Source organism: Cervus elaphus, chromosome 5 (assembly GCF_910594005.1).
Source record: "Cervus elaphus chromosome 5, mCerEla1.1, whole genome shotgun sequence".
In the NCBI taxonomy this organism is placed as follows: domain Eukaryota; kingdom Metazoa; phylum Chordata; class Mammalia; order Artiodactyla; family Cervidae; genus Cervus; species Cervus elaphus.
This window is the reverse complement of record NC_057819.1, coordinates 25,741,792-25,761,163: the sequence shown is the minus strand read 5'-3', so window position 1 is coordinate 25,761,163 and position 19,372 is coordinate 25,741,792. Positions and strand designations below refer to the sequence as shown.

General features: G+C 46.2%; 1 protein-coding gene across 11 annotated transcripts in view; it reads left to right on the top strand.

Moving 5' to 3' along the window:
• The window catches only part of RIMBP2 (RIMS binding protein 2), a 299,129-nt gene that overhangs the window by 184,312 nt on the left and 95,445 nt on the right, over positions 1-19,372 (top strand). The gene's annotated exons all lie outside the window — the stretch shown is intronic.

Below are 19,372 nucleotides of genomic sequence, written 5' to 3'. Positions count from 1 at the left end.
GTGCAGAAAAAGTTTTAACATAAAAGAATAAAATAATCACCTGCAATTCTACAATCTAGTACGTAGATTAAGCATTTGTATTGCACAAGCACAAAACAGAGTTATAGTGTGCCCACCCACCGTCCTGCAAGAGGAAGTGACTTTAAATCCACCTTTAGCTTACTTGGGGGAACTGCTAGAACCCTGAGGGGACTCAGATCCATGATTGGTAAGGACTAGGGTGAGGTGCAAAATGGATACAGGGTTTCTTTTGGGTGTGATGAAAATATTCTGGAATTAGTGTGATGATTACCAAGCATTGTGAATGTACCAACACCTCTGAATTGTACGCTTTAAGGAGTGATTCTATGGTATGTGAATTACATCTCAATTTAAGAGTGCATGTGCGTGCTCATGCTTAGTCGTGTCCAACTCTTTTCAACACTTTGGACTGTAGCCCGCCAGGCTCCTCTGTCCATGAGATTTCTCAGGCAAGAATACTAGAGTCGGTTGCCATTTCCTCCTCCAGGAGATCTTCCTGACCCAGGGATCGAACCCGAATCTCCTGCATTGCAAGCGGATTCTTTACCGCTCAGCCATCGGTGAAGTCCCCAGTTTGAGAGTAAAGATGCCCTATTCTTTCTGCTGGTCCTAGAGGGGAACCGCACCTTCGTGTGATTCAGGAGGTGACAGAGCCACGCCCAATGCTGGGGGTGTCTGAGAGGCCCCCAAGTGTCTCCCTGGCTCTCTCTGGAGGAAAGACCAAGGCTAACCCTGACCATGTTTCTTTTTACCCTTTGCTCTGAATTTAGAACATAGCCCTCATGGAGTGAGATGCCATGTAATTATTAATTTCAGGAGCTACCTGGACCACTGTGAGTTCTCTCAGGGCACAAACTGTGCTTCATTCAACTCTCTACCCATAGAGATTGGGAAAGGTGGTGGTTAGTGTTTGGTGGAGCCAGTGGAGGATGGGTTGGGAAAGCAGAATATACCCAGGGGCTTTGCTGAGGGTCTGTTGGAGTAAAGTCACCATGAAGGAGAGTGTAGGGTAGAGGTTCTGGGTGTCTGTACCTCCTGGGTGACCATGCCTGCAGGAGGCATTTGACAATCTGGAGACATTTTTTATGTATATGACTGGGGAGGGGGCTATTGGCATCTCATGGGCAGAGGCCAGGGATGTTGCTAACCCTCCCACAATGTACAGGACCGCTTCCACAGCAGAGAACTAAGTGGCCCAAAATGTCATTGGCACCAAGGTTGAGAAACTGTTAGTGTCTAATTGTTGCTATAACAAATTGTCACAATGTAAAATAAAACAGATATATTTTCTCTCTTTTTTCATGTGCAAAAGCTTTTTTTTTTTTAGAAAACTTTTTATTTTCTATTGGGGTATAGGAGCTTCCCTGGTGGCTCAGACAGTAAAGAATCTGCCTTCTATGCAGGAGACCTGGGTTCGATCCCTGGGTTGGGAAGATTCTCTGGAGGAAGGTATGGGAACCCACTCCAGTGTTCTTGCCTGGAGAATCCCCGTGGACAGAGAAGCCTGGTGGGCTGCAGTCCATGGGGTCGCAAAGGGTCAGATACAATGGAGCGACTAAACACAGCGCAGCACATGGTCGATTAGGACTTCCCAAGCTAAGAACCCACCTGCCAATGCAGGAGACATATAAGAGATGTGGATTCGATCCCTGGGTCAGGAAGATCCCCTGGAGGAGCGCATGGCAACTCCCTCCAGTATTCTTGCCTGGAGGATCCCATGGACAGAGGAGCCTGGCAGTCTATGATCCATGGGATCAGAGAGTCGGACACGACTGAATCGACTTAGCACATGCACACACACATAGCCGATTATCAAGCAGAGTTGTAGTAGGTTAAGGTGGACAGTGAAGGGACTCAGCCATACATTTATATGTATCTGTTTTCCCCAAGCCCCCTCCCATCCAGGCTGCCACATAACTTTGAACAGAGTTCTGGATGCTATACAGTAGGTCCTTGTTGGTTACACATTTTAAATAAAGCACATGTGTGCACAAGTCCATCCCAAACTCCCTAACTATCCCCTCCCCCTATCCTTCCCTTTAGCAACCGTAGGTTCGTTCTCCAAGCCTGTGAGTCAACAAATATATTCTCTTACACTTCAGGAGGTCAGATCCAAAATGAGTCACATGGGCTAAAATCAAGGTGTTGGTAGAACTGCCTGCCTCTCAGAAGGTTATGGGGAGACCATTTCCTGCCGTCTCTACCTTCTGACAGCTGCTCCCGGTCCCTCCCCCTCCCTGCAAAGCCAGCAATTAGCATCTTCTCTCTTCTCTGACTTCTTGCCTGCCTTGTGTCAGGAACCTGTGATGACACTCCACTTGGACAATCTCCCCATCTCAACATCCTTAACTTAATCCCAGTGAAAAATCCCTTTGTCCTGTAAGTTGACATAGTCCCAAGTCCCCCAGGGCAAGAGGGGTGAACATCTTTGGGGAACATTATTCAGCCTGCTCCACCCTAGAGTGTTTGAGGGAGGTGCCAATAGGACCAATGCTACCTGTGAGCAGAGGAGGCCCCGTTTATAATTCTGGGATGTGAAGTTCCCTTCTGTGTCTCCTGCCTGCCTGCTGGGTTTCAGGCCAGTCTTTCCTCTCATCCAGAGTGGATGAAGGGCTGTGCATTCCCAGCTTTAGGGGCCCCGCCACCCTTCTGTCTGACCTGGGCTTTGGGCCTCATCCTCAGGGCCTTGCACACATGGAGACACCTGAGTTCACATCCAGGTTCTGTCTGTGGTGCCCTGCAAACAGCCTCTCCTTGGCTGCCTTCTGGTCCAGGGGGTACACACCAGGGCTGTCATCGGCCTTTGGTGGGGACGTAGACTGGGGAGGGGGACTGTGCAGGAGCTGAGTGTGAGCTTGGGGACTTTGGGGTGTGGAATCCCAGGGTCTGGGGAGCTGGACTGTGGTCTGTAAGGAGAGAGTGTGGGGTCTGGTTGGGCTCCTCCCTTTGGTTCCATTTCTAAGGGTGAAATTGGGTGATGAGACTTTAGCTGATGAGCAGGCCATGGACAGCCATCAGTGGGCATGGTCATCTTTGTCACCAGGAAGGCAGCAAGAGCAGGAGAGGTTAGAGGCTGTGAGGGGCCCATGGGGACAAGTGACAGTGTTATGGGCCTGGGATCCTGGTCACCGCCTCCCCTGGGTCACCAGCTCCCACTACTGTTGTGTCCTATTCTTCACTTGGCAGCCAGAGCAGTACTGTAAAATTAGAAATAAGATCCCAGCACCATCCTCAAACCATCCATGTGACCCTTCCTCCCGCCCCAGTCACTTACCCAAAGCCTGGTGCCCTTACTGGCCTCAGCCCAGGCCGTGTGGTCACCCTCACCTCTTCAGACCTCTGTTCTCCACTCTGCCCTGATGCCATCCACTCCTAGCTTTATTTCTGGAACAAAGCCAGGCACTGAGTACCTTCAGAAAGTTTCTTTTTCTTTTAACTTTTTATTTTATATTGGAATATAGCCAATTATCAGTGTTGTGATAGCTTCAGGTGGACAGCAAAGAGACTCAGTCATCATATACATGTATCCTTTCTCCCCTCAACTCTCCTCCCATCCAGGCTGCCACATAACATTGAGCAGAGTTTCCGGCGCTACACAGGAGATCCTTGTTGGTTATCCATTTTAAATATAGCAGTGTGTACATGTCGATCCCAAACCCCTTCATAAAATTCTTCTCCTCAGTACCCTTGTAATGAGTGGATGAGCCATGGGGCCCCTGCAGGAGGGCTGAATTGCAGGACAAGCCCAACCAGGCTGGCCTGGGACAGGGGCCTTAGTGGAGGCAAACGGGGCTCTTTCTCAAAAGATTTGTGCTCCATGCAAAAAGAGACAAAAAAGATCTGGAGATTAGAAGAGGCATGTCCTTTGTAAGGGAGTTGATTCCATGGCAAGCTGGTTTTAGAAAAGGCAGAGGAACCAGAGATCAAATTGCCAACATCCGCTGGATCATCGAAAAAGCAAGAGAGTTCCAGAAAAACATCTATTTCTGCTTTATTGACTATGCCAAAGCCTTCGACTGTGTGGATCACAATAAACTGTGGAAAATTCTGAAAGAGATAGGCATACCAGACCACCTGACCTGCCTCTTGAGAAACCTATATGCAGGTCAGGAAGCAACAGTTAGAACTGAACATGGAACAACAGACTGGTTCCAAATAGGAAAAGGAGTATGTCAAGGCTGTATATTGTCACCCTGCTTATTTAACTTCTATGCAGAGTATATCATGAGAAACGCTGGGCTGGAAGAAGCACAAGCTGGAATCAAGTTTGCTGGGAGAAATATCAATAACCTCAGATATGCAGATGACACCACCCTTATGGCAGAGAGTGAAGAGGAACTGAAAAGCCTCTTGATGAAAGTGAAAGAGGAGAGTGAAAAAGTTGGCTTAAAGCTCAACATTCAGAAAACTAAGATCATGGCATCTGGTCCCATCACTTCATGGCAAATAGATGGGGAAACAGTGGAAACAGTGTCAGACTTTATTTTTTTGGGCTCCAAAAATCACTGCAGATGGTGACTACAGCCATGAAATTAAAAAACGCTTACTCCTTGGAAGGAAAGTTATGACCAATCTAGACAGCATATTAAAAAGCAGAGACATTACTTTGCCAACAAAGGTCCGTCTAGTCAAGGCTATGGTTTTTCCAGTAGTCATGTATGGATGTGAGAGTTGGACTGTGAAGAAAGCTGAGCACCGAAGAATTGATGCTTTTGAACTGTGGTGTTGGAGAAGGCTCTTGAGAGTCCCTTGGACTGCAAGGAGATCCAACCAGTCCATCCTGAAGGAGATCAGTCCTGGGTGTTCATTGGAAGGACTGATGCTAAAGCTGAAACTCCAATACTTTGGCCACCTCATGCGAAGAGTTGACTCATTGGAAAAGACCCTAATGCTAGGAGGGATTGGGGGTAGGAGGAGAAGAGGACGACAGAGGATGAGATGGCTGGATGGCATCACCAACTCAATGGACATGAGTTTGAGTAAACTCTGGGAGTTGGTGATAGACAGAGAAGCCTGGCGTGCTGTGATTCATGGGTCGCAAAGAGTTGGACACAACTGAGCAACTGAACTGAACTGAACTGAACTGATTCCATGGCAGTTGAAGGAAAGTGTGTCTTGTGAATTTGCAAAACCCTGTGGGACCTGCCCTTTTCTTACACTGGGCACTGAGAGCCTTTTGGCCTGAGATCAGGAGGGAAAAGATCAGGGAGGTGACAAGCCTGATAGAGTTGCTGAAATCCCTGGACTCTTGGACAGAACTGCTAAACTTTGCTGCTTTCAAAGAACCACTCTCAAGCCAGGAAACTCATGTTTTGTCAGCATTGCTTCAACTTGGACCAGTTGAATACACCATGTTCTTCTGATAATTTGGTCTTGGTAATAAAAGGGCTATTCAAAATTAGCCTTTTTTTCCAATCTGGTGAAAGTGAAAGTGTTAAGGCTCAGTAGTGTATGACTGTCTGCGACCCCATGGACTGTAGCCTGCCTGGCTCCTCTGTCTGTGGAATTTCCAAGGCAAGAATACTGGAAGGGGTAGCCAGTCCTTCTCCAGGGGATCTTCCCAACCCAGGGATTGAACCTGAGTCTCCTGCATTGCAAGCAGATTCTTTACCATCTGAGCTACCAGAGAAGCCCATTTTATTATTTTTTAAGAATTTATTTAATTGATGTATAGTTGATTTACAATATTGTGCTAAATTCTGCTGTACATTAAAGTGATTCAGTTATACATATGTATTCTTTTCCGTTATGGTTTATCACAGGATATTGAATAGTGTGCCCTGTGCTATACAGTAGGACATTGCTGTTTATTCCTTCTCTACATACTAGTTTGCATCTGCTAACCTCAGACTCTCAATACATTCCACACACCCCACCGCCCCCTTTAGCCTTTTTTCCGCCTTGAGCAGCAAAGCCCATCAGTGGGTGATGGAGAAAAGAGGAGGTGATTGCCGTGCTGAGCTGAGATGCAGCTGACTTGACTTAGAAAACGCTATCGTTTCTGTTAACTCAGGTAAAATGATGACCTTGCGCTTCCAGAAGTTCCTGGACATCCTCACAACTCCTGGAATGTGATGTACGGTTTGAGGTTGTCATTGATTTGAATTAAATTGAATCCCCAGACTGGTGTTGGTCAACCTGATTTGCTGAGAACCAGAGAGAACTCTGTCCATGGGCTTCTCCAGGCAAGAATACCGGCATGGGTTGGCATGCCCTTGTCAGACATGACTGAGGCGATTTAACACGCGCACACAAAGAGAACTTGCCCAGTGAGGGGGAGTTTGGGTGGTGCAGGATTCCAGCGTCAGCATACCTACAGCGGAACCTGGACCACATGGCTGACCCCTGACCCTCATCTGGGAGAAGCAAAGATGCTGTGCCGCTGGTTTGGGATAGGAACTGGTGACCAGCTCACAGAATCACCTCATCCCTGTTTTTTTTACGAAACTGGGAATATGTAGCTGCTAAGTCGTGTCTGACTCTTTGTGACCCCATGGACTATAGCCTGCCAGGTTCCCCTGTCCATGGGATTCTGCAGGCAAGAATACTGGAGTGGGTTGCCATTTCCTTCTCCGAATTGTGAATGGAACCTATCTTTTCCTTCAAAATACAAAAGCTATTTGTGAAACTAAGATAAGATTGAATATGTGGCTGTTTTCTAAGACAATCTGATTAGAATAATACTGAAACTGTCTAGAACCCCCTGCCCTAACCAAATGGATAATATTTTACCAGATTTGAATTTGTTCTGATTTTTATACTTTTAAAAATAATAGAGACTTGCCTGGGTGGTGCAGTGGCTGAGACTCTGTGCTCCCAGTGCGGGGGGCCAAGGTTCAACCCCTGGTTGGGGAACTAGATCCCACATGCTGCAACTAAGAGTTCACATACTGCAAACCTAACACAGTCAAATAAATCAATAAAATTTTTAAAATAAAAAGTAAAAATAATTGATGAATTCACTGTCTGCATATATATATTTTTATCGTGCTTATTTCCCAGAATATCGTCAAATCACAAAAAACCATCATGTGTAATAGAACATGCACAGATAATATGAATGGAAGGAGAAAATTCAGATAAAGAGAAAGGAGAATTTAAATTCACCAGCTTGGAAGTTAGACATAGTTACTTTAAAATCTAATTTGGCCTGCGTCTTCATGCAGCCTGGATATACAGGGAAATAGAAACAATTATGTAATTCGCATTCCTTAGAGAAAGGAACCTACTGTTTCCCCAGAAAAACAAAGCATGGAAAACGAAACGTGATGGTCTTACTTAGAATGTTATGTTAGAGGAGGACGCAGAACAGTATAGTAGAAAATACCTTCTGAAGCATCTTCATAGCAACTGAGGGGCAATTTTCCCATGTGCCTTTCTTTTGGGGTTTCAGAAATAAGCATGATTAAACAATATGTATGTATACAGTGAATTCATCAATTATTATTTTTACTTTTTATTTTAAAACTTTTATTGATTTATTTGACTGTGTTGGGTTTGAAGTATGTGAACTCTTAGTTGCGGCATGTGGGATCTAGTTCCCCAACCAGAAAGTAACCTGGGCCCCTGCCCTGGGAGCACAGTCTTAGCCACTGACCAGTCGGGCAAGTCCTTATTATTTCTAAAGACATGTGGGTTCCTCAGGCCATTGTCTTCAGCTGTTAGCAAGGAAAATTGGGGAGAATCTTTGAAGCCAGATTTCCTACACTTAGGAGGAACCCAAGAAGTGTTCTTTGTGGTGGGAATTGAAGAAGAGGAAATTTAATATTCCTGGACCCATTTCTGGTCTATGGAATTAAAAATACCAAGAGATGAGACTTCTGTGGTGGTCCAGTGGCTAAGACACCAAGTTCTGAAGTTGGGGGCCTGGGTTCAATGCTTGGTTAGGAAGCTAGATCCCGCATACTGCAACTAAAGATCCCACATGTGCCACAACTAGGGCCCGACACAGTCAAATAAATAAATAAAAATATTTTAAAACAATACCATGAGATGGAAAACATCAGAGTCTGAACAAAGGTGAGATGAGAAGGCTCCCCTGTGTCTATTCGTCTTGTTTGGTTGGGAATTGCCGCACCCTCAGCCCCCTTATCAGGGTAAAAAGATGTACCTGAACATCTCAACAGAAGTCTACACGGTTGGAACAAGGCGTGGTATCCCCGGCCTGTGGGTGTTTATTGCATGACCATTCCATCATTCATTTGTTCGTTCAATCACAATTGTCACTTGAGCACTGCTTGTGTTCCAGGCCCAGTTCCCCACAGCAGGGATTGCTGTAGTTACAAAACCGAGTCATTGGGAACAGTTCATGCAGAAAAAGACAAGCATTTGTAACATGATGTCAGGCAGCAACAAATGCTTAGAAGAAAAATAAATTAGAGCCAGGCAGTAGGAAGTGACGTAGTGACCCTTCAAAAATGTAGCTGGAAATGACAAGGTTCTAGTGTACAGCACATATATTCAGCATCCTATGATAAACCATCATGGAAAAGAATATGAAAAAGAATGTAAATATATGTATAACTGAAGCACTTTGCTGGATAACAGAAATTAACACAGCTTTGTAAATCAACGGCACAAGAATGAGTGGCTGGGAGGCATCCTGTCTCAGACACCTCCACTCAGCAGAGCTTCTCAATGAAGTGGGGGGAAGGGCTTGTCAACATTCAGGGGCGGAGCACCAGGCAGGTGGAGGGATGGGAGGATTCCAGACAGGTCCAAGGATCAGCCAGATGGCTGGTGAACAGGGAGGGAAGGGCGGGAGTTGGAAATGAAGCTTAGATTGGGGCGAGGTCGGTCTGGTAGCATCTTATGGGTCCAAGTAGAATTCCAAGTGTTTCTGTTCTAAGTGTCATGAGACACACCTTTGTCATAATACCGCTGCATAACAAGCCTCCCCCAAACCCATGGCTCAAAACAAGAATGTCTCATACTGCTGAGAGTCTGTGGCTTGGCTCAACGGTGCTGTCATCTTAGCTGGACTTGGCTGGACATGAAGTTGGCCGGCTATTGGTTGATGTGAGATGGTTTGGGTCGGGTTGACTGGCTTTGTTCCCGAATGTTCCAGCAGGCTAATTAAAGCTTCTAATCAGGGTATAACAGCCATGAAAGAGAGTGACACCCTGGAAGACCGTGAGGACCAGGCCAGAATAGTGCATGTCCCTCTCACCACCCTCCCTCCCATTAGCTTGCAGGCGCTGTGATGTCCCCTTACCAAGTCTGTGGATCTAGGGAGGGATCGATGCTCCTCAGGGAGTGGTAGATAGCTGACGTGATGAATCGCTTCTGCTTTTCATTTGTCAAGGGTCATTGCAGTGGCCGCAATGAGAGATGAGGAGCAGGGGTGGAAGGAAGGTGGTAGATCAGGAGTGATGCTTGAGACACGAGATGTGGGTGCTTTCCCAAGGTGGGAGTAGAGGGGAGACAGGAGTGATCAGGTCTAGGTGTATTTTCAAGGTGAAATCAGCAAGATTTGTTGAAGAATTTGCCATGGAATATGACAGACAGGGAGGGGTCAAGGATGATGCCAAGGGTTCAGAAGTGTGTTTGGATGAGAGATGGAGTCATTGGCTGTGATGTGGATCACTGGGGTGTGGGTTGGTGGTCAGGGAACCACCTTGTGTTGGAGATGAAGTACGCTGTGACCATGGGATCCTTGGTGCAGGAGACCCTCTGTCCTCATGCTGGGGACCAACACGCTAATCCTCAAGAAGTGGCTTCATTCAGTGATCAGATGATACGAAAGGCAGGAGCAATTCATAGGGGTTAAAGTGTGATGGTCCCAAGGTGATCGAGGTGCCCTGTCATTTGAACATCTGGTGATCACAGTCGTCAACTAAATTGTATTACCTCGTACCTGACACCATCTTCAGAGTTCCGAGGGATGGCTGCAGAGGGGACACATGGTCGGTAAATGAAGAACGCTCATTTTATGTTAATGTGGTGTGATTACAGCTCTGGAGTTGGGCCAACATGCATTCAGCATCTGTCTGAACTGATAATTACTCCATTGGTCACATTCGTGTGTTGGCTCTTTTGTTTCCAAATATCGCTGATGGGCCACGTGTCTTCATACAGATAACTCAGTTTCAGTTCAGTTCAATTAAGTCGCCCAGTCGTGTCCGATTCTTTGTGACCCCACGGACTGTGGCACACCAGGCCTCCCTGTCCATCATCAACTCCCGGAGCTTGCTTAAACTCATGTCCATCAAGTCAGTGATGCCATCCACCCATCTCATCTTCTGTCATCCCTTTCTCCTCCTGCCTTCAGTTTTTCCCAGCATCAGAATCTTTTCCAGTGAGTCAGTTCTTCGCCTCAGGTGACCAAAGTATTAGAGCTTCAGCTTCAGCATCAGTCCTTCCAATGAATATTCAGGATTGATTTCCTTTAGGATTGGCTGGTTGGATCTCCTTACTGTCCAAGGGATTCTCAAGAGTCTTCTCCAACACCATAGTTCGAAAGCATCAATGCTTTGGCACTCAGCTTTCTTTATGGTCCAGCTCTTACACCCATACATGACTACTGAAAAAACCATGGCTTTGACTAGACAGACTTTTGTCGGTAAAGTAATGTCTTTGCTGCAACAATGTGTGCTTTCTCCCTAAGGTGTGTGAAGTGAAGTGAAGTGAAAGTTGCTCAGTTGTGTCTGACTCTTTGCGACCCTATGGGCTATACAGTCCATGGAATTCTCCAGGCCAGAGTACTGGAGTGGGTAGACTTTCCCTGCTCCAGGGGATCTTCCCAACTCAGGGATCGAACCCAGGTCTTCTGCTTTGCAGGTGGATTCTTTACCAGCTGAGCCACAAGGGAAACCCAAGAATACTGGAGTGTGTAACCTAGCCCTTCTCCAGTGGGATCTTCCAACCCAGGAATCAAACCGGGATCTCCTGCGTTGCAGGCGGATTCTTTAACAACTGAGCTACCAGGGAAGCCAGTGGTGTGTGATGTTATGCAAATCAGGAGTCCACCAGCACACAGAGTTGGTGATAGTGTGTTTCAGAGGCCTCTTTTGCTCTATCAGGGGGCTGCCAAGTAGATTTGCACTTGGATAGCTGGAAAAGTAAGACAGCATATGCTGCTTTTCAGAGAAAATGAACCCCAGATGCCTTGGACCCTAGTTTCCTGCAGATATTCCAGTGTAATGACCCTGATGAAAACTCATACCTGCGGACACACGCTTGCACTCAACTGATATTTATTGAGCACCTAATGTGTGCCAAATACTTGCTGGGTGCTGCCCTTGATTCTGGCAGTGAATTAATAAACAGATTGATGTATATGTCAGGGGATGACAAAGCATGATAAAGATAAAAGTACTACTTTACATTCAGTGGTTGGGAAGGTCTCACTGATAGTGTGACATGTGAATAGAGAGCTGGATGAAGGGAGAAAGGGAGTTGTGCAGAAATCTGGGGAACGAATATTCCAGCAGAGGGAACAGCAAGTATAAAGGCTTGAGACAGAAGTCTAGGTGCCTGACATGTTTGAGGGACAGGGCAGAGGCCAGAATTGCAGAAATAGAATGGAAAGGGGAATACAAAGACAACAAGGCCAAGGAGACCCTGAGGAGTCAGATAACTTGAGGTCTGGAAGGCCAAGCCTCCTCCTCACAATAAGACACACTGCTTCCTCTTGGTTCTTCTGGTGGGCATGCTCCAGCCACCCCAGAGCCTTTGCACTTGCTGTGTTCTGCTTTCTGGATCATTTTTGGTCTTGTTACCCTCCCAGAAAGCGCAATGTGGGCTGGCTCCGTATCTTTTTTCCCTATCAGTGTATCACCACTGCCCAGTCTGGCATAGAGAAACCACACAATAAATGCTCGTGGGCTGAACGAAGGATATTCTCAAGTCTGCCCTGTGTATAGTAGCCAAGAGGTACATCCTCAGCTTTGATATGTCCTTCCTAAGATGGATTATCCCCTCAAGTGGAGACACAGTCACCTTAATAAAACAGAAATTGAGTCACATCCCCACTTCTTACCCCCACCCATTTCCTCTTACTACACAGAGATGAAAGTCTAAACTTTTTCCTGCAGGACCCTGTGCTCTTTGGCCCCCAGGTAATCCTTCAGCCCTCATGACCTCATCCTACCACGACCCATTTACAGCCTGGACCTGGCTACACTGGCTATTCCTGTCTTTCTGGAACTTACTGCACTTGTCTCTGCCCCAGGGCCTTTGCACTTACTGCTTCTTCCACCTTCTGGTGCTGTTTCTCTCCACACTTTGTATTTCTGACTCCGGGTCAGTTAATCAGGTCTTGGTTTCATGTCACTTACTTGTTGATGCCTCTCTTGGCCATCTTACCTGTGATAAGAGGTTGCTATCACATCCTCTGATTTAAGTTTCTTCCGAGAAAACTTACCTCGCTTGTTTTAATTGTTTACTTGTATATAGTTTGCTTTCTCCTACCAAAATATGACCTCCTTGAGAGGGACTTTGTTACATCTTGTAGGACAAGATCTGGCATCTAGAAGGCACTCAGTAAATGTTGATTGAGTAAATTAGTGAATGTTCATCCTCTGATTTTAGTTTCTTCTGAGAAAACTTATCTTGCTTGTTTTAATTGTTTACTTGTATATTGTTTGTTTTCTCCTACCAAAATGTAACCTCCTTGAGAGGGACTTTCAGCTTTTAGGACAAGATCTGGCCTCTAGAAGGCAGTCAGTAAATGTTGATTGAGTAAATTAGTGAATGAGTGAATGCATGAAGTAATGAATGCACAAATGAATTAATGAATACAAGCATACATTAATCACAGAATTAATGAGTACACAGGTGAATGCATGAGTGAGAGACGATGTTATACTGACATGGTCTGTTACCATAGGCCCCTTCTGCCATTGTGAAGAATAATGGAGCAGATGAAGTCTTGTGGTTGAGGAAGCTTGTCTAGAAAGATTGCTTCTTTGGGGCTTACAAGCATTTTTGTAAAAATTTAGCCACAAATCAAGTGCAGTCTCTTTCTGGCAAAAACTGAGATTCCCCAAGAGGACGAACTGCTGGAGAGTTTATGATTTCCAACCTCTGCTTTGCCCAAGCTGGGTAACTGTCAAACAAGGATGTCCCCCACCATGGAGCTCCCCACCTCCAAGTTCAACAGTCCTCTGCTTAGGTCTTGGCACAAGTGTGTCTAACCTTGTGATAAAAGGGAGTATACCAAACAATTTTTTTCTTCAACTTCTCTGACTCAAGGATTCTGAAAAAAAAAAAAAAAAAAAAAAAAGCCTAGTGTTTTTTCATGTAAATTTCTTATTGCTGGATATGTAAGATAGTCTAGGTCCTTAGCATCTTAGCAGCTCCAGTGAAACAAAAAGAACTTGTTCATTTTCCGTATGTGACCAGAGCATACCCTGCCTCTGCCTTGTGTCTTCTTTCTCAGGACCCGAAAGATGGCTCCATTTGTTAGATGGAGCAGAGATGTGTCTCTATTTTAGGACGGCGTTAGCATCCTGGCAGGGAAGATGGCATGCTCCAAGTGTTTCAGCTAAGAGACCTCAACACTGAGATCATTTCAAGAGGCATGGGCCAGGAGACAGTAGGGAGTACCGGGCCTGGTGAGACAGGAGACCAGCAGAGCAGGCAGCTGTCCACCCCCAGGGCCTGAGAGCAGGTCCTGGAGCCCAGTGGGAACCACAGCCTAGGAGAAGGTGCCGGACAGCTGTGATGGGAGGGTGAACAGCATCCTCTAAATTCACATCCATCCAGAAGCTGTGTCACATCTTTTGGAAAAAGGTTCCTGGAGAGAGAGAGAGACTCCGCCAGGGTGTTTTTCCCTTCCACTCCCACTAACACACTCAAAAACTCAAAACTCAAAATTTGCATGCTCAGTTGTGTCCGACTCTTGGCGACTCCATGGACCGTAGCCCACCAGGCTCCTCTGTCCATGGGATTTCCCAGGCAAGAATACTGGAGTGGGTAGCCATGCCCTCCTCCAGGGGATCTTCCAGACCCAGGAACTAACCTGCATCTCTTGCATCTCCTGCATTGGCAGGCAGATCCTTTACCACTTGTGGCACTGGGAAGCCCCGAATCATTTAAGTATTCAGACATCTCCTGCTAAGACCGTGGAGAGAGACATTTCAACACTGACTTTGATTTAATTTTAAAAAATTGTGACTTCATCAGGACTATTCTTTTCCTTGACTTCAAGGATCCCTGAGCACTTTGTCGACTCTGCAGTGCTGGCAGCAGGTTCTCAAGCGAAACTTTGCAGCCCCTCTTCCTGTCAAATGACCAGGACTCGGTGCAAATTCTAGAAATCTGACCCAAGTCTGTAAAAACGTTTTACATTAACTTAACCCGTTAGAGTTTATGTTTCAAAGACAAAGGAAAAAGTATTCTGGACCAGGATTTGTTCTCATAATCAACAGCTTAGTCAATTTCAATGCAGATAATTGGAGGATTATTGTGTGTTAATGAACACCCGATTATCTGGGATGCATAAGTAACTCTAGCAGTGATGATTAATCTTCCCTTATCTCCAGCTCCTTCCTTTCTGCCCCTCCCCTTACCTCGTATCTGTGCGGAAAGATTCCTCCTTATACCTAGGAATACAAACCTGCCTACAGTCATTGTCAGGTTTAATTAAGGTTTTGGAGTTCATTTTCTGTGTGCTGATATTCAAACGCCAATAAAACCCTCCAGGGTTCTCTGAACATGATAATAATGTTTAGGGCTCCATCTCCAGCAAAACCCTTGATCCAAATAGCTGATAGCTTTATCTAGATGTTCAGAGACAGGCAAGAAACAGGAAATATATTGCTTTCGGGGCTTCATGCTCGTTCCTATCTCCGTGGGGGATGGTTTGGGTAAGAGGCACTACCAGATCATTGGCTGGTGCTGTGGGGCGCGCGTGCGCGCGCGCGCGCGCACACACACACACACACACACACACACACACACGCACACGCGCGCGCGCGCGCTTACGTGTCTTCTTTGCATCCAGCAAAGAAGGTAGGGTCTTTGCATCCAGCAAAGAGGGACCCGGTCTCATTCTGAGACTTGGACCTTCTCTGCTCCCACCATGGAGCTGATGACTTTCTCTATAGCAGGCAGCCTAGTTCTTTGTTCTCTGCTGGGAGCCCTAGCCAGCCCATCAGAATTCTGAGCTGCTGAACATGTAAGGTGTTCAGTGTCACTGATCATCGGGAAAAGGCAAATTAAAATGGCAACGAGATGCCGATACCTCCATCAGATTAATAAACTTTTAGGAGAGACGGTGCCCAGGGCCCGCATGGAGCAGGGAGCAAGTGCACTTGCAGGCTGCCGGCCGGAGGGGAATTCTGCAGCCTTTCTGGGTTGTAATTAGTCTCCCAGTTGTGTCCAACTCTTTTTGACCCCATGGACCATAGCCTGCCAGGCTCCTCTGTCCATGGGGATTCTCCAGGCAAGAATACTGGAGTGGGTTGCCATTCTCTTCTCCAGGGGACCTTCCCAACCCAGGGATGGAACCAGGTCTCCTGCATTGCAGGCAGATTCTTTACCATCTGAGCCACCGGGGAAGCACATTTAGCTTATGAAAGTTGTCAAAAGTGTTAGTCGCTCAGTGGTGTCCGACTCTTTGCGACCCTGTGGTCTGTCCATGGAATTCTCCAGGCAAGAATACTGGAGTGGGTTGCCATTCCCTTCTCCAGGGGATCTTCGCGACCCAGGAATTAAACCTGGGTCTCCTGCATTGCAGGCAGATTCTTTACCATCTGAGCAACCAGGGAAGTCCGTGGGCAGTTTATGCATACTCTTTTAGTTTATGCATACCTATTTTTTGTCTGCACTGGGTCTTCGTTGCTGCATGCAGGCTTTCTCTAATTGTGGCGAGCGGGGGCTACTCTTAGTTGCAGTGTGTGGGCTTCTCATTGCACTGGCTTTTCTTGTTGCAGAACATGGGGTCTTGGTGTGCAGTAGTTGCAACTCATGGGCTCAGTAGTTGTGGCACTTGGGCTTAATTGCCTCACTAGAATGTGGAATCTTTCCAGAGCAGGGATCGAACCTGTGTTCCTTGCATTGGCAGGTGGATTCTTAACCACTGGACCACCAGGGAAGTCCTAGCTTGTGCATCATCTTCTCTTACAGTCTCCCTTCTGGGAGTCCACATAAGACATAAAGCCCCCATAATGTGCCCCGCGATCTTTATTGTAGCGTTACCATACTGGGATAAACAACCATGATGTTCACCAAAGTGGATCATTCATGCGATCATTTAAAAATAAGTCACATCTGTATCTAGTGACCAAGACATGTAGTCAAGTGAGAGCTTCAATACATCCACTTGGGGGGCAGAACTGAACCCACAACAGGGCCACCACCTCATTTGTTGCATATCTGCCCTTTCCATCACGTCTCGCGAACCCTGCCCCAGGGGTTGGTGCAACCAGTGAACACATACCAAGCTGGTTCCTTCTTCCATGAGCTTTCCCCAGAATGCTGCTTGACCGGCTTCTGGTCATCATACAGGTCTCAGCTAAAATGTCATCTCCCTGTCTGACTCGAATAGACTTTCCACTGTTGCCTGTCTCCCCTACACACCACCTTGCTTTCTCATCCTCTTCTATCCTTCTCTGAAATTCTTATTTATTTGCCAGAGTCCCTGTTTACTTTCTGCATACTCCTCCCCAGCAGAATGTAAGCTTCTTAAGAACAGAGATGATCTCTGACTTGTTTGTTATTCCATTCCAAGCATTAAGCATCAGGCACAGAGTAAGTGGGGACTTCCCAGGTGACACTAATGGTAGAGAACCTGCCTGCCAGTGCAGGGGACATAAGAGACGTGGTTCGATCCTTGCGTCGGGAAGATCCCCTGGAGAAGGGCACGGCAACCCACTCCAGTATTTTGCCTGCAGAACCCCATGGACAGAGGAGCCTGGTGGGCTACAGTCCATAGGGTCACAAAGAGTTGGACATGACTGAAGTGACTTAGCATGTACACATGCACAGAGTAAGTGTCCAGTAATTGTTTTGGAATAAATGAAAGCACATGTCCTGGAGTAAACTCCATTTCAACACAAATCCACAGATCCTGAAATAAGAAGCCCAGTCGGATTCTGTTTCCTGGTTTCACCATCGATCCAGCTGCTCCATCTGGAGGTGTGCAATTCCTTCTCCTTCATCCTGGTCATGCAATTCATGAGAAATCCTATTGATTTCAAGCAAGTCATCCAAACACCCACCTCCCCCCGCCCCACCCAGGCCAACTTACCTTTCCTCATTTCTAGTACCACTGCCTGAGACCACACAGCTACTCTCTTGCTCAGGTTATAATACGCATGTCCTAACTTCCTGCCTCCTCCTGCCTGTTCTGGCTCCCCTCTGATCTTTTCTCCACACCACAGTCTTTGCAAACAAAATCCAGTCATGCTATTCTCTGATGCAGATACTTGCATCCTTGCATGGCTGCCCATGGCTTTGAAAATGAGGATGGCATTCCTTCAAGGTGGTCTGGTCCTTGCTGACCCACTTGATTCCCCTTCAATATTCTGCATCTCACTCCCCCCAGGCCTGTCACACCAGCCCTCCTTCACCCTTGACCTCACGTTATCCCTTCTGCCACAGGGCCTTTGCACATACCACTCCCTCTGCATAGAATGCTTTCCCTTTCTGTGTTCTAACCAACTCCTATGCATCCTCAAAAAATCCACTCATCTTTTCCCTCCACAAGGAAGCTGACATCCCCAGGGCTCATCTGTTAGTGATGGGAAAATCTCAGTGTTCAGCATGTCTCCTTCATGGCACTTGTCACAAGTTTGCATTTTTATATCCTTATTTGATAAACACTAAAACATTCCCACTAGAAGGTGAGCTCCACACTTCTGTTGTCTATATTGTATTGCTAGCAATTGTCACATAGTTGGCGTTTAATAAATACTGGGTGGATGAGAGAAACAGAAATGGTAAGTAGCTAGCTAGATAGAATAGGCTGTTTTTCTCCTCTTAGGTTCTTTAAAATATGCATGACAGTTCAATAAGGATTATATCAATAATTCTGAAGGTTTTCAATGTATGTAGATATAATAATCCATAGGACAACCATGACACTGAAAGGAGATACTAAGATGGTGGTCATGTTTCTACACTGTGCTTGATGTGGCAAAATTTGATTCTGGATAGATTATTTTAATTTAAATACATATATTGAGACACCTGGAACAACCACTAAAAGGCATATAAAAATATATAGTCAAACACCTGAGAAATATATGACATGGAATACTAGCATACATTCAAATCATTGAAAAGAAGGCAGAAACGTGAAATAGAACGATGAATAGGAGAGGGAACAAATAGAAAACAAATAAAATGGCAAATACCCATAATTGCATTAAAGGTAATTACTGTGCAGTTCGCTTTGAATCTCATATTTCTTCTGATCCTTGCAGTGACCTTGGGAAGGTTGGGGTTGTTTTCCTTCACTTGCTAAATAAGGAAACAGAGGCTCAGAGAGGTACACCCCTCGCCCCAGAGCACACAGCTTGTAAGTGGTAAAATGACATTTGAGTGCAGGTCTGGGTGACCATATATCCTGTACCTGGCTGGTCTTAATCCCCAGGCTGGGCAATCTGGGACCACTGCAGCGTGATGAGGATCGTGTTTCAGAAAGATGATCTTAATATTAATAGCTCTGGGTGTTACTGTCCCCGTGTTTTCAGAATCCATCAGGGGTCAGATGAGCAAGAGAGAAGCTTGTCCGGTGGCTTAAGGACAAATCAGGAATCAGGAGAGCTCCATTGTTAAAGGGGCTCCTGACTTCCTAAATTTTTCCAGTTTAAAAAACTAAGAGGTACTCCCCTCGTGGCTCAGTGGTTAAGAATCTGCCTGCCAAGGCAGGGGGCATGGGTTCGATCCTGGCCCAGGATCTAAGCTCCCACATGCCTCAGGGCAACTGAGCCCATGCACCGCAACTACTCAGCCTGTGCACTAGAGCCCGCAAGCCGCAGCAAGAGAGGCCACCGCTAGAAAAAGCCCATCCACCGCAAGTAAAGAGTAGTCCAGGCTCGCCTCTCTGAAGACCCAGCTCAGCCAAAACTAAGTAAAATTTTTAAATAACCATTAAGAAACAAAGATACTTTGGCTAAAATATATGTCAGCTTCCATAGCTCTTTTTCATGCTAATTCTCATTATGAATGACTCTGCTTTCCACAGACAGGACAAGAAGTCATATGGCATGGCAAACAAACAGCTTTAAAAGCCTCTTTTCTTGTTTCTGAAGACATGAACTCAGTAAACGCTGTGTTCGTCTCACCAGGTGTCTTGTAAAAGGAAATTGTGGGCACAGAAATGCTTCATTATTTCCACCAGGCACACCGGATCCCGTGAACGTGACATTAAAAGCATCGCTGTTAACTCCTGTTAAGGGAA